The sequence below is a fragment of the Scatophagus argus genome, chromosome 19, assembly GCF_020382885.2.
Source record: "Scatophagus argus isolate fScaArg1 chromosome 19, fScaArg1.pri, whole genome shotgun sequence".
In the NCBI taxonomy this organism is placed as follows: domain Eukaryota; kingdom Metazoa; phylum Chordata; class Actinopteri; family Scatophagidae; genus Scatophagus; species Scatophagus argus.
Window position 1 is genome coordinate 18,766,850 of NC_058511.1, and position 12,285 is coordinate 18,779,134.

General features: G+C 39.6%; 1 protein-coding gene across 1 annotated transcript in view; it reads right to left on the reverse strand.

Moving 5' to 3' along the window:
- LOC124050819 (heparan sulfate glucosamine 3-O-sulfotransferase 5) overlaps nucleotides 1-12,285 on the reverse strand; it is a 68,869-nt gene that overhangs the window by 23,151 nt on the left and 33,433 nt on the right. The window contains exon 2 of the mRNA XM_046373696.1: nucleotides 5,637-5,712. The gene's annotated coding sequence lies outside the window, so the exon portion shown is untranslated. The remainder of the gene's footprint in view (nucleotides 1-5,636; nucleotides 5,713-12,285) is intronic.

Below are 12,285 nucleotides of genomic sequence, written 5' to 3' on the forward strand. Positions count from 1 at the left end.
AGCTAGGGTAATAAACATAACAGCTAGCTGCTGGTTGAAAAGACCAATGACAACATCTTGATGACAACATTGTTCAGTTTTGAACACATGTAAAACTATTTTGAGGTGATGGTATGATTTTGCAAAAAAAATCAGAGGTTTTGTGATTGTAGTTTGAGCAAAAAGTTTTGTGTTTAGAATTCTGAGAAAAGGACAGGAGGATTCAAATAATGTGTTTTAACAATTGTGAAAAACTGTAATATGTGGATATTGTAAAAAGGAATATTGAGGAACATCCAAAACCTCCCATTCTGCAATGCTATTATCTGTAGATTTGTGAGAGTGATAAGGCCATTTCATGTCCATTGTGGATTTGTCAAGAAATACTCACATAAACACATCGCTGCAGAGCTGCAGTCATTTGCACTACATCAAGCATTTACATTGGAGCCAAAGTAGACAACAGGTAATGCATTAAGCCTCTATCCATTCAGACTAAGAAGGCCAGGAGACACATTACCCTGCAGACTAAAAACACCTCAGTTGGCAAAAGTAGGGAGAAGATAAGGTTTGGAGAAAAAAAATAGACCTAACCCACATTCAGCAAACTCTGCAACACAACTCTTCAATCTCTAACCAGCCGGCCGTTACACATGGTGAAATACGTTTAATTACTGGAGTCGTCTGCTGGGGCTATTCCCATTGCATTGCGCTGGGAGCAGCTATTGATTTCAGGTTGTCTTCTGCCTCATTAGACCGTGGCGGAGCTTTGCCCTGCAAGCTAAAAGGGAACCGCGTCAATCCATAAATAAGCCGACTACACAATATCTTCTATTGTGTTCAGGTGAAATATCTAGACGCCTGGAGGTATGGGAAAACTAAATGCTCAGCCTTTTAAAGTTACTCAGGAACATTCAAGTCATAACAGGACAGCCATCTTTGTTTGCCTTGGGGCTGATGGAGTACGTGGGTCTAAAAGTTTGTCACGGAGCAACATTTGCATTGAAATAGAGGTAATTGTGTCATTATAGTTATTACCACTTGTTCATTGCCAGTGGCCTACACAAAAGGCAGAGACTTGAGTGAGGACAGGCAGGAGTCACAACCAGGGTCAAAATGATGATTCCTCTGAGGATGTGTGCTATTGATGTGCTTTCAGCTCTGTGCCTGCTGGGAGAGAGATGGAAATGTCACTAACCACATGGCCAAAAACAAATGGCCTCAGTACTCTTGTAAGCTTGATCAGCTAATTAGAAATATTAATATGAATGAAAGTAAAAGGCAAAGTAAATGACTTCTATTTCTTACAAATATATTTCTCATACCACACATCCCATTATTTTACATCTCTGGAGCCATATGGAATATAATATAATATATAATGGATAGATAGTGTCCTCTTTCACTCACATCTATATCTTTACTTAATAATCATGTGGACAGCTTTCCAAACATCAATCTTGAAATGAAAATCAAGCATGTACTGCTGCGTTGTGAAGTGTGTCACCTGAAAAATGCAACACAAGCTTCAGTATGAGTGTTGCAGCCTGCAGACGCTATAGGCCTCTATATGCATCAATATATTTATGAAACTTTGTCATCTCTTCTGTCATGGTCAAGCCTCATTTTTGTTTAATGTACTTGTGTGGATGGTGAAAATATAAAATATACATTAAAACAGGATACAGTCTTTTACAAAGAAACTATCTTTTCATACACAATCATGATACTATCACCTGTTACCAAAGATCCTCTTTACCTGTTATTTGATTTGTCACACAATGACTCACCTGTGCATTTATGGCTGTGCGGCATGCACACTGTTGACAGCAACAGCTAACTTCTGCAGTCCATACTTTGGTTTGGAAGGCTATTTAGCTTGTCACCTCAAGACACCATTTGACAACGGTCAAATTTGTATGAATAGATTGAGTTGAAAATTTGCTTGAAGTGAAATCAGAATGGACTCTATGAGAAAGTATAGAATATCTTGATATATTAGTCGAAAATAAGTACAATAAAATAAAATATGCTGTGACATAGTAGTGTGTTGATTGATTTGTCGTATTTTAGCTGGCTGACAGAACCTTTATGTAGCTAGAAATTCTCCATCTTCAGCCATTGTGAAAAGCTGCCTGAGTAAGACTGAACTAAATCCCTGTGATCTTAAAAGGAAATGAGGAAAACTGATAGCTAGGCTTCCATTCCCTGTACTTTATGATGGATGACAGCAGAAGGAGGGGTGGTGGGTGATTTCTATGGCAGATCTGAAAATTTAAATTCCAGCCCCTTCAGGAGCAGGCTAAATTTGTGCTGACAGGCGATAATTTAAACACAGTGGAACAGCTGGTTTCAGAACTGCACCTTACATTTGAGTAGATGTGTGTCTGTGTGTGTAAATGTACGTTATCCTGAGCCCGTATGTGCACAGTTGTGCAATGAAGCTTGTCTTATTTTCTTACCGTCAATTCCATCTGCTCACAACATTTGACTTCATGCATATACAGGTGAGTCAGCCTGAGAAGCCAGGAGCCTGTTATGGCTTTTCAGAGAGCTCTCTGGCTGTCTTGTCCCCAACAGCCTGCACACACACATCTCCAAAACTCCAGAAATATTTTTCCTGCTTTTCTTTTCCATTCAAGGGTCTTGCTTCCTCTATAAACCAGGAACACTTTCTGGGACTTCAAGCTACTGACTGACTGACTAGCTGACTGACTTCCAGCTATGCTCCCGCTCAGATATCAATCACCTGCTGCTTTTGGACATCCTGTACATAAATGCTATCATATCACTGAAACAGCCTGTTAGTATCTACAAAATGCCTATTTTTATTTGTGACCTACACTACGATAAATCCATGTGTGATTTATGAATTACAATTTTTCAAGAACTTCTGCATCACAAATTATCATCAATAATGAGTAGTCAGCCGAGCAAAGCTGACAGGTGGCTAATGAAAAATCAGCTAAAAAGGCTCAACCACACAAAACAAACTTTCACTATGACAGGGTCAACCAACTTTTAACAGGAGAGTCAGGCATCGCCCTGCATTTGATTAATGGTTTTTGGTGTATATTTGCATTGTTTACACATGCCAGCAGTCTTAATTTGATGATATTTCAGACCGGAATTGTCACTTCATTTCAGTGTAAGCCTATAAAGCAGCGAAGGTGCTGACATATGAGAAGAGATATGAGAAGCAGGATTAATCATGTGCCACAGAACGTGTATAAGGAGGGACGTAGCTCAGCTAAGCTGGAGGGAAAGAGGCAGAGAGAGGGAGGGAGAGAGCCACGACATGGGCACGTTGATGGATGAGAATGTTGTAGATTTACCGCTCTGTCTACCTACACTCAAATCCACCCCCATCTAGCTGAGGTTGGTACTAAACTAAGAACACGTGCCAGGCAAGGCAGCAGAAGGTCTCATCAGCCATCCAAGCAGGACACGTAAACAGGGCAAAGTAAAAAGCCAAGGTCAGGTAGGGAAGTACAGTCACCTACTGTGTACCAGCCAGTGAGAAAAACAGACCAGTGTATTAGTCTGAGTTGTCCATGTTCAATATGATGTCTCTAGTACTGTACTGTTCGTGAATAGAGGTATTTTGTTAAGCTTTTGTGCAAATATTTATTATTTCCCAAATTGCTCAGCTGCTCCAAGAAGCCTGTGACAAAAAGAAAGTTAAAGGCAATCTTGACAAAAGAAAAGAAAAAGCAGCGACATCTTTTAGCTAACACTGACAAAAAACATTAAGTACTCAGAAAAATTGAAAAGTTTGAACACCTCCACTTCCATGTCACCTGATGAAATCTGATACGACTAGAATCAGTAAGTGAAACAGAAAGTGGATTTTTTTCCACAGATTTTTCCAAGGTGAAGAAGAACTGTCAAGCTTAATTTTTAAGCTGGCATTCAGGTGATCAGGTCAAAATGTTCATGACAGATCCACAAGCTTCATCTGCTGATAAAGACTGTGTGATATGGCTGAAAGCTCTAGACAAAAGATTTGAAATGGAATGTAATTTAGTGCACAGTACTGTCCAATGAATCAATGTTGACCATTTTAACCAGGAATAAGTGGTAAAATTGTACTCACAAAATCTGATAACTGAAATTGAGAACCCTTCAATTCTGTGACATACGTGCAAGTCATTCTGATGTGCTTTGGAAACTGGTTTTCGAGCACATTTTAAAAAAGAAGAAGCTAAAAGCTCGACAGAGGAAGGCCAGCTGACCCCCACTATGTCATCACACACCTTCACCTATATCAGAATGCTGTTCAAGGTTCTTTAGTAAGTATTCAGTACAATTCCAGATATTCTGAGCACCACGGTTGAACGCACAACAAAGACAGTTCAGATTGGCAGTCATACCATCTCCACTCTAGCGCTGAAGACTGGTGAGAATAACCTACTGCTCAACATAAAAACAGAAGAGCTGATTTGGAGCAGGTGAATAGCTTCACACATCTCTACTCTGGTAAAGAAAACTCAGTTTTACAGAGAAACAATAAAAAACTTCCTGACTGGAAATATCACAAACTGGCATGGTTTATGCATGGCCCGAGACAGGAAAGCTCTCCAGCGGGTGATTCAAAATACCCAGAACATCACTAGTACCCATGTTCCGAGCATCAGTGATGAGGTGAGGTGTCTGCACAAAGCCAAACAGAACATCCACTCCAGCCACAGCGTGTTCACCCTGCTGCTGACTGGCAAGAGATACAGAAGTATCTGCTACCCTACCACCAGAGTACAGAGTGGTTTCTTTCCCCAGGCTGTGAGACTCCTGAACACATCCTCCAAAATATTTGTGTACAATAGAATAGTTTTTCTTGTTTTGTGCGAAGCATTAAGGATTGTACAGCTTGCAGTTTGTTGTATAACCCTGTGCTGTAGAAAGATAAATAAATGAACCTTAAACATAATGCAAAACACAAGTCTGACGCAAAATCAGTTGTTTGATCAGAAAGGTTAGTCAAATTTAATTTGAAGAGAGAAACGAAGGCAAACTATAAAATTATTATTTGAACTGTGTGTTTCAAGCATCAGTCATAGTTTATAGTTGGTGTGACTGTGCTCACGGCCTAGCCCAACTTGGGCTTGGAGAAATGTACAACAGAAGTCCTGTGTTAGAAAATGCAGTGCCAAATCATTGGATTTCTCCTTCAAATTTGGCACAAATTATAGTATTAAATTAAATGAGAATAAATTTTATTGTATTTTGTAATTGTTGTATTATAATTCAACATAACATGGAACTATAATAATATGGCCTGAGACGGTGATTCATGCTATACTGCAAATAAAAAAGAAAAATGCTGGAGGTCTTCCTGATTAATTATAGGTTATGCATGGGTTGTTTGGGTGTCATATCTTGTTAAATTTAAATATAAAGAAAACATGGAATTAACTTGTAAATTTATACACTGTACACATGTTAGAGGCCTACTACAGAGTCGAGTTACAAACGTAATATCTGCCCACGCTTGTGGGCTGACTATTCAATATATTATACAGACAATACTGGACTCTATGGTTTTTATTTTTTGAAGATTTATTTACCTCTCTTCATGTCTCATATGTGTGAAAGTGAGTTTATTTAGCTGTCCAGCAGTAGTTAGGGTTGTGATATGTGAATAAGATTTCAGTACATACCCTCTATTCCTCATGACTGCCAGAGGTGATGATTTGCACCTGGATACGTCTTTATGTGCACACAGAGATCCAGTATCTAGAACAGAGAGAGTAATATTCACAATAAAGCAAATGGACATCACTATTTTTAAATTTAAATAGAAAGGCAATAGTGCACAGAGCACCTAAATATAAAAAAAGAGTCCATCACATCCAAACCATCACACCATAGAAATGACTGAACAAACCCTCTGATTGACTCTCAGATTCTGGCTTGGTAAAGGTTCATCTAGTTTCTAGTTTACATGACAAATGAAATGCAGAGCCTGCTATCCAGTTGGGAGAGTGTGTTCTCAGTTAAAATATATCCACACATGCAAATAAAACACAACTCATTCTTCCTCTACTCAGTTAATTAAAAGCAGCGCGCTGTGTGGACACTGGAGGAAAAGAGGAGCTCTAAATTTGAAAGTCAGAAGCCAACACAAACCACCACTGTGGAAAAAACTTCACATGAAAAACCCTGTCCTCAAGTAACTGTCTGCCAGAACAAGTTTTCTTCTGGGTTTGGAAAATGGTAGTAGATGGCCTTGTGTTCTGAGTGCTGAGTGCACCTTTACTTTACTGCAAGGAGGAGAAAGCCACTGCAAAGATTAGGAGGTCAATTCCTACTGAGGTCAGTGATGCTAAAAATGAGTGGCATGATGGTACTGCAAACACTCTGCACTTTGGAGCAAAGAATACACCAAAAAGACATGCTATAGAGGAAGAATGGCTGATAAATGGATGAGTGATTATTGACAGGTATTACCTTATCATAGAAATGTGTTAATTAGCATATAAATCAAGAAGTGAGTAACACATTGCAGTACAGGAATGCAAATATGTTTGAGGTTATATAGAAAGAGTGTCTTCATTTTTACACTATAAAATGTCACACTCACCATAATGTTAGCATACAAAAAACTAAGATGGTGAACTAATGAATATATGAAAGAGAACTGAATACAGAATCAGAGGTAGAGCAACATTCATACTGATTCAGTGGCACAAAAAGCAGAAAGAGCCATTTCCTGCTATAAAAAATACCCTGTCGAATCCATGGAAAATGGATATCAGTTACTTATGTTGATCATGCTGACTAACCTTCGGTTTACCCTAACCGACAATGTGAATGGGGATAAAACGATTTAATCGTTAGGCCCTTGAAACACGTCATTTTGTGGAGGTTGTGACATTCAAAAAAATATATTCAACATTATACTGCGACTTCTTTCACAATAAGCTTATATAATAAGCATAAAGTGATGTTGGAATTACACGGTTTATCCACAGTGTCTATGACTTCAAAGCCTGGCACACTTTCTGGGGGCTTGAGTAAACACGGTTAACATATCTGCTAAACATCAACATGCATGTTAGCATGTTGGCAACAGCATTTGGCTGTTGTCAACATGCTGTGTCCACAGCAAATACAGCCTCAGAGAGTGCTAGCATGCCTGCAGACCCTTAGTTTTGTCTAAATATCTACCTCAAAGATTTGTCACAATTCTTTAGTAATACTGATATTAAAATTGCTCTGCAATATGTGGTGTAATGAAAAACAGAAACCAAAAAGAGAACTTTACCTTTAATATTGTTTAGTTTTATAATGGTGACCGTTTGTTTTCTGTTTAATCAGGGACTCACCTTTTTAAACTGTCAAATACTGATATCATGTTAACCTCAAAATCCAATGCTCTTTGGGTTCTAATAGGCATAGTGTCTCAGTATTAGAGCTGAATATTGTGAGGAACTGTGGTTTCAAGATCCACACTAAGATACACAATAAAAGATTTTTTTCTGATTTTCTCCTATAAATCAGCCTTCAAAATATTCAGTGCAGCAATACCTCTCTATGAGAAGATTACTGTATATTCAATGGATCAATTTTGAAGTCAAAGCACACAGCAATCATTAAGAATTATGTTCCGCTTCATTTCATTTCCTCTCTCCTCGAAAGGGGGCCAGAGGGATACCTAGAGTTGGCATCCAGGGTATGTTGTGATTACATCACTGAAAGCTAACCCAGAAGGTCAGGGGCTACAGGGTCAAATCCCACTGGCTCAGGTGCCCAGGAGCACCGTGGAGCACTTAAATCATGTGAAAGAATGAATGCACTGCGGGAAATCCAGTAAATCACACATGGTAGGGCCATACGTAATGCAATGGACCTGTGCTAGTCCCTGGTATTGCCGCCGCAGTGTGGAGATTACTGCTCCTGTAGGACAACAGACTCCTCCAGTCATGACCACACTTACACATAGTGGTGATGGGAATGTATTCGCCAAGCCTTGCAGAACAAATATTAATTTAATTTATGCAAACATGCACCAGAGTAGATTCATTTTAATTATTAAAATGAGACAGCTCTGTGTGCAACAGATTGTTCTGCTGGTGAATCTGCAGCGTCTTACACCTCCTCTCTAATTATTAACAGCAACGTTGTACTTGGATGAAACGGAACAGAAGAGGAAGCGAGCAGAATTCCCTGTAGCTGGTGCACAATGTGAGTCAAAGGGAGATAACACATTTTTTCACACTCTCTGATGCAGTGTTGATTTCTGGGTCTTTATTTCTCCCTGCCACTCTGTCTCTCATCTTCACTCACACTGTCAGTCTCTCTCCATCTTTAACTCCCCTTAGTGCACAGGTAAGCTGGGACTTCATACAACTTTTTTCTTACTTTCCAAGTCATTATTTCTTTTGGTGATGATATCAATAGCACCAAATTCAATGCTAAGACAAGCAGTTAACAAACACTAACGAAAGCTAGTCAAGCTCATTCTCAAGAGAAAAACGAATCTGAATGTTAAAATTATTGCCCAACAGTTTGAAGATTTAATTTTGTTTTTTCTTCAAAATTAAATCGTAAAGATAAGCAGGCAAAACTTATGTTTCAAAACTGAAACGTAAACTTGCTTAAGCTTGTGCGTCTCTTCTGCAATGATGACTTGCAACACTTTAAGGACAATGTGGGGCTAATTGGAAAGGTCAACAACTCATGTGACTTTGACTTATGAGAATGTTCACTTCCTGCTTTCTACCAAAACTATAGGTATGTAAGCTGGAGTAAAACAGGACATTTGAGACAGGATCTGGGGACATGAGGTCTGCAGTGCATGGTTATGGGTTGGAGCAGTCACCATTGTCCTGGCTCACTAAAGAACAAAGCCATTCCTATTAGCAACAACTATAATTTTCCAAGCAAAAACATGTGCTGTGAATATGTAGGTGCCAGATGCTTATATTAAAAATGTTAATGTGGATAATTGTATATATTACATATTTTGTGTAGTGCCTTAGTAGCATCTCATGTATGTCGACTAAGTCCTCAGCAGCAGCCCAATTCACACTAGAATCCCTTTGCTTCATGTATTTGCCCCTCTGTCTCCATCTTTCCAGTCCCAAATAAATAAATAGAAATATTTTGTTGTTTAGTTTGGAGGATTTATCTTCCCACATGTCAGTAATTACTTGGTGAGTGCGCTGGACCTTGCCACCAAAGCTACAAAAATAAAAACAAGGTTGTAAAAAAATGGAATTATCCTTTCAGTAATACAGACTGTACGTCAATCTGCATTTGTCATTTTTATCTTTTCATCTGAGTGTGATCACTGATATCATTAGTGGCACTGAGAATCTTTCTCCCACGACTGAACGACTGTTCGTATCACTGACACCGAAGCACAGTGGAAGAGGGAGTGAGAAAGCGAGAGTGAGAAAGCGAGAGTGAGGAATAGTTTCATCACCACATTACAGGTGAATGACTCCTCCTTTCTCCCAATGCTTGTCAGACATCATGCGTAGTTTTACAATGTAAAAGTAAAATAAATCCATATCTGCTGTTTCTTCAAGTAGCATTAGCAAGATTAATCTGAAAAACACTTTTCCGAGCTGAACAACAGCACTTCATTTAGAAGAGTTTCAAATTCAATCCAATTGTAATAAACCCACTCCTCTTTCAACCTTCTGACTGTTGGGGGACTGTGTCTGTAATCTTTAAAAAGGTACCCTGTGAAGAATGCTATGTTTTTACCAGTGAGTCACAGCCAGTTTTGTTCGTTCACAATTTAACTCCACAGGGTCTCTGAAAGCAGCAATCTGATGAGCACACCCACTTCACATGGTGTTTGGCCAGGTGAACGGAGTCGGTTAAGTACATTTTAACTTCTTGGTTGTCAAAACAAGCAAGGGCAACACTAGGAATGCTTCTGAGGAGAGACTTGTCAGAAAGCGCACCACGTTAAGCCCATGTGTGCGATTTATCGTGTCTTACCCCTGTCTATGATAGCAGACCTGTTGCCCTGTTTGAGTGTGGTCATTCTCAACAAGTACAAATGCTTCAATCAAGCACTTCAGTCAAGACATATCAACAATCTAATACCGGTAAGACAAACTTTTCCCACTTTTCAGAGTATGTTGCAAAGAACCTAAGCTCAGAGGTCTGCTTACCAGTGATTCTGAATTTTTATGGATATTCACAGTTGTCATTCAGCGAAGGGAGCTGGCATTTCTGGAGATCTGCATTCATGGAAAATGTGACAGGAGTATAAGGATCATAATTCATATGAAGCACACCAATACAGACCAACACCATAAGTTTAATTTCAACCACAAGATACAAAATCAGTTGTAAGTGCCCTCCTACACAGTGCTGAACAGCTTCATGCAGAAGAAAACAGAAAGACAGAGAAAAGTCTCGAGGGCATGCCCAGAAGACAGCAGCTAGAAGGGTAACTGTATCTTCCTTTACGTGCCCTGACTTTCACAACATCTAGAAAGACACAGCACACACTACAGCCTAATTTAGAACAGTACAGTAACATCTTTGCGGGTACACCTCAAAGACAGAATGGAGTGGTGCAGGACGTTATCCTGACATCACATGTGAAGGTTGTGTGGAAAAGTACGTCATCAGTGAAACAGCATTAGGTAACACCAGACCAAAACCAGTCACAGCATCTCCTGAGAGGAAGTTACAGATTGGCCAACAGGAGTCAGTGGACAGCTAGTGAAAGATCGACGAAGACGCTCGCAACCAGCTCCAAAGATTTCCCTTGAGGTGCGGTTTCTTCATACTACTACTACTATATATAAATATATGTACAGGGATTAAAATAACAGGATTATAAATTGACTAATTCCGTTCTCAAAGTACTTGAAAGTTTTTAAAGTCATTCAGTTTTCTGGAGTCAAACTCTTTCCCAATAACAGCAAAACAATCCCTTGCGTTAATGAATCCACAATGTCCCCTGCTGCTCCCCTTGTTGTATTTGTTAATTAGTTTGTATGTCTTTTGTGGGGTAATGGCAGTCAAATAATTAACGGTGACAAATAGCTTTCGTGTCCACTAGCGCTTATCCCACCTCTACAGCTGTGGGGATCTTGCTCTTATGCAACCTGTTTTTATCAGGCCACAGGAGCCAAACCAAACCTGCTAATGCGTTAATTTATAACGTGACCTGACATCAGGCTGAGACAGCCTCTCAGAGAGAGAGAGGGGGAGGGAGGGACAGGTTGTTAGGAAGAAAAACTGCAGTGTCACCACAAGTCCACTTTTAGTCCTCTTGCATCAGGTTACTGTGTATGAGCTGATACAGCCCCAGGAAACAGATGTCCTTGTGTGCTGGACTGTAATTATTAATGGGGGAAACTTGCTGGTTTCACCAGAGCCTGAGCTGTGTGGCGCCATGTGAAGGCTTGAGCTCTCGTGACAGACCACAGGACCATACGCATCAATACGAACAAAAGAACAGGACTGTGATGTGAGCAGAAGTAGTTATTATCATTAGTAGCAGAAGTAGTTGCAGTGATAGTAATAAAGATTTTGGGGTTGTTTATATCTTACCTAACTTGTAGTTTAACTCACAAGTTTACAAAGAGGTGTCTCATAGCAGGAACAGCAGTTATAACTGCTACACAGCTAACAACTAGTACAACTAGCTGCCTGCATAGTTAGAGAGCTAAAGAAATTCAGTGTGCGTTTCAGGTAAACCAGTCCAGGGAATGTTACAGTGTCATCCTGACAAAGGACAACAATGTCTGCGTGCTGTGGCTCGACTTATGTGTGTCAGCGTTGGACCTGGACAACGCAAAGTTAATATGAGAAATGACATATACTGACTCACTGGGAAAAGTGTCATTACACTGATAATTTTTTGAGGTGAATGGGAAATTAAATATGTTTTGTTTATGAAAATCACGTCTCAGCCTTAATCAGCCTTACCAATTGCCTTGACTTTCAAGTCCAAAATAACACCCCACAATGCTTAAAGAACATCCTAAAATAAAACCAAAAATAAATATTCCCTGCATTGGTCACATTAAACTGCATCTGACACACTGAGTGTGTCAGGTGTTTTACAGTGATGTTTTGAGAGTTGTTAGGATATATCCCGTCACAGCCAGCACTGTGTTTCACTGTTCTTTCAGAAAAGAAAGAACAAGAAGAACAAGAAAAAGTAAGAAATGTCTGAAAAGCAAAGCTAAATGTGAAACAAACAAAACACAGGGGATCACCACTGTGTAGACTTTTTAGTAAGCACCTGCTGTGTCTTTACAGATGCCTCTTCCCTCAGCCTCAGGCCAGAAGCCATTTTACGGTAGATAGCTCATCAAGATGAGCGAC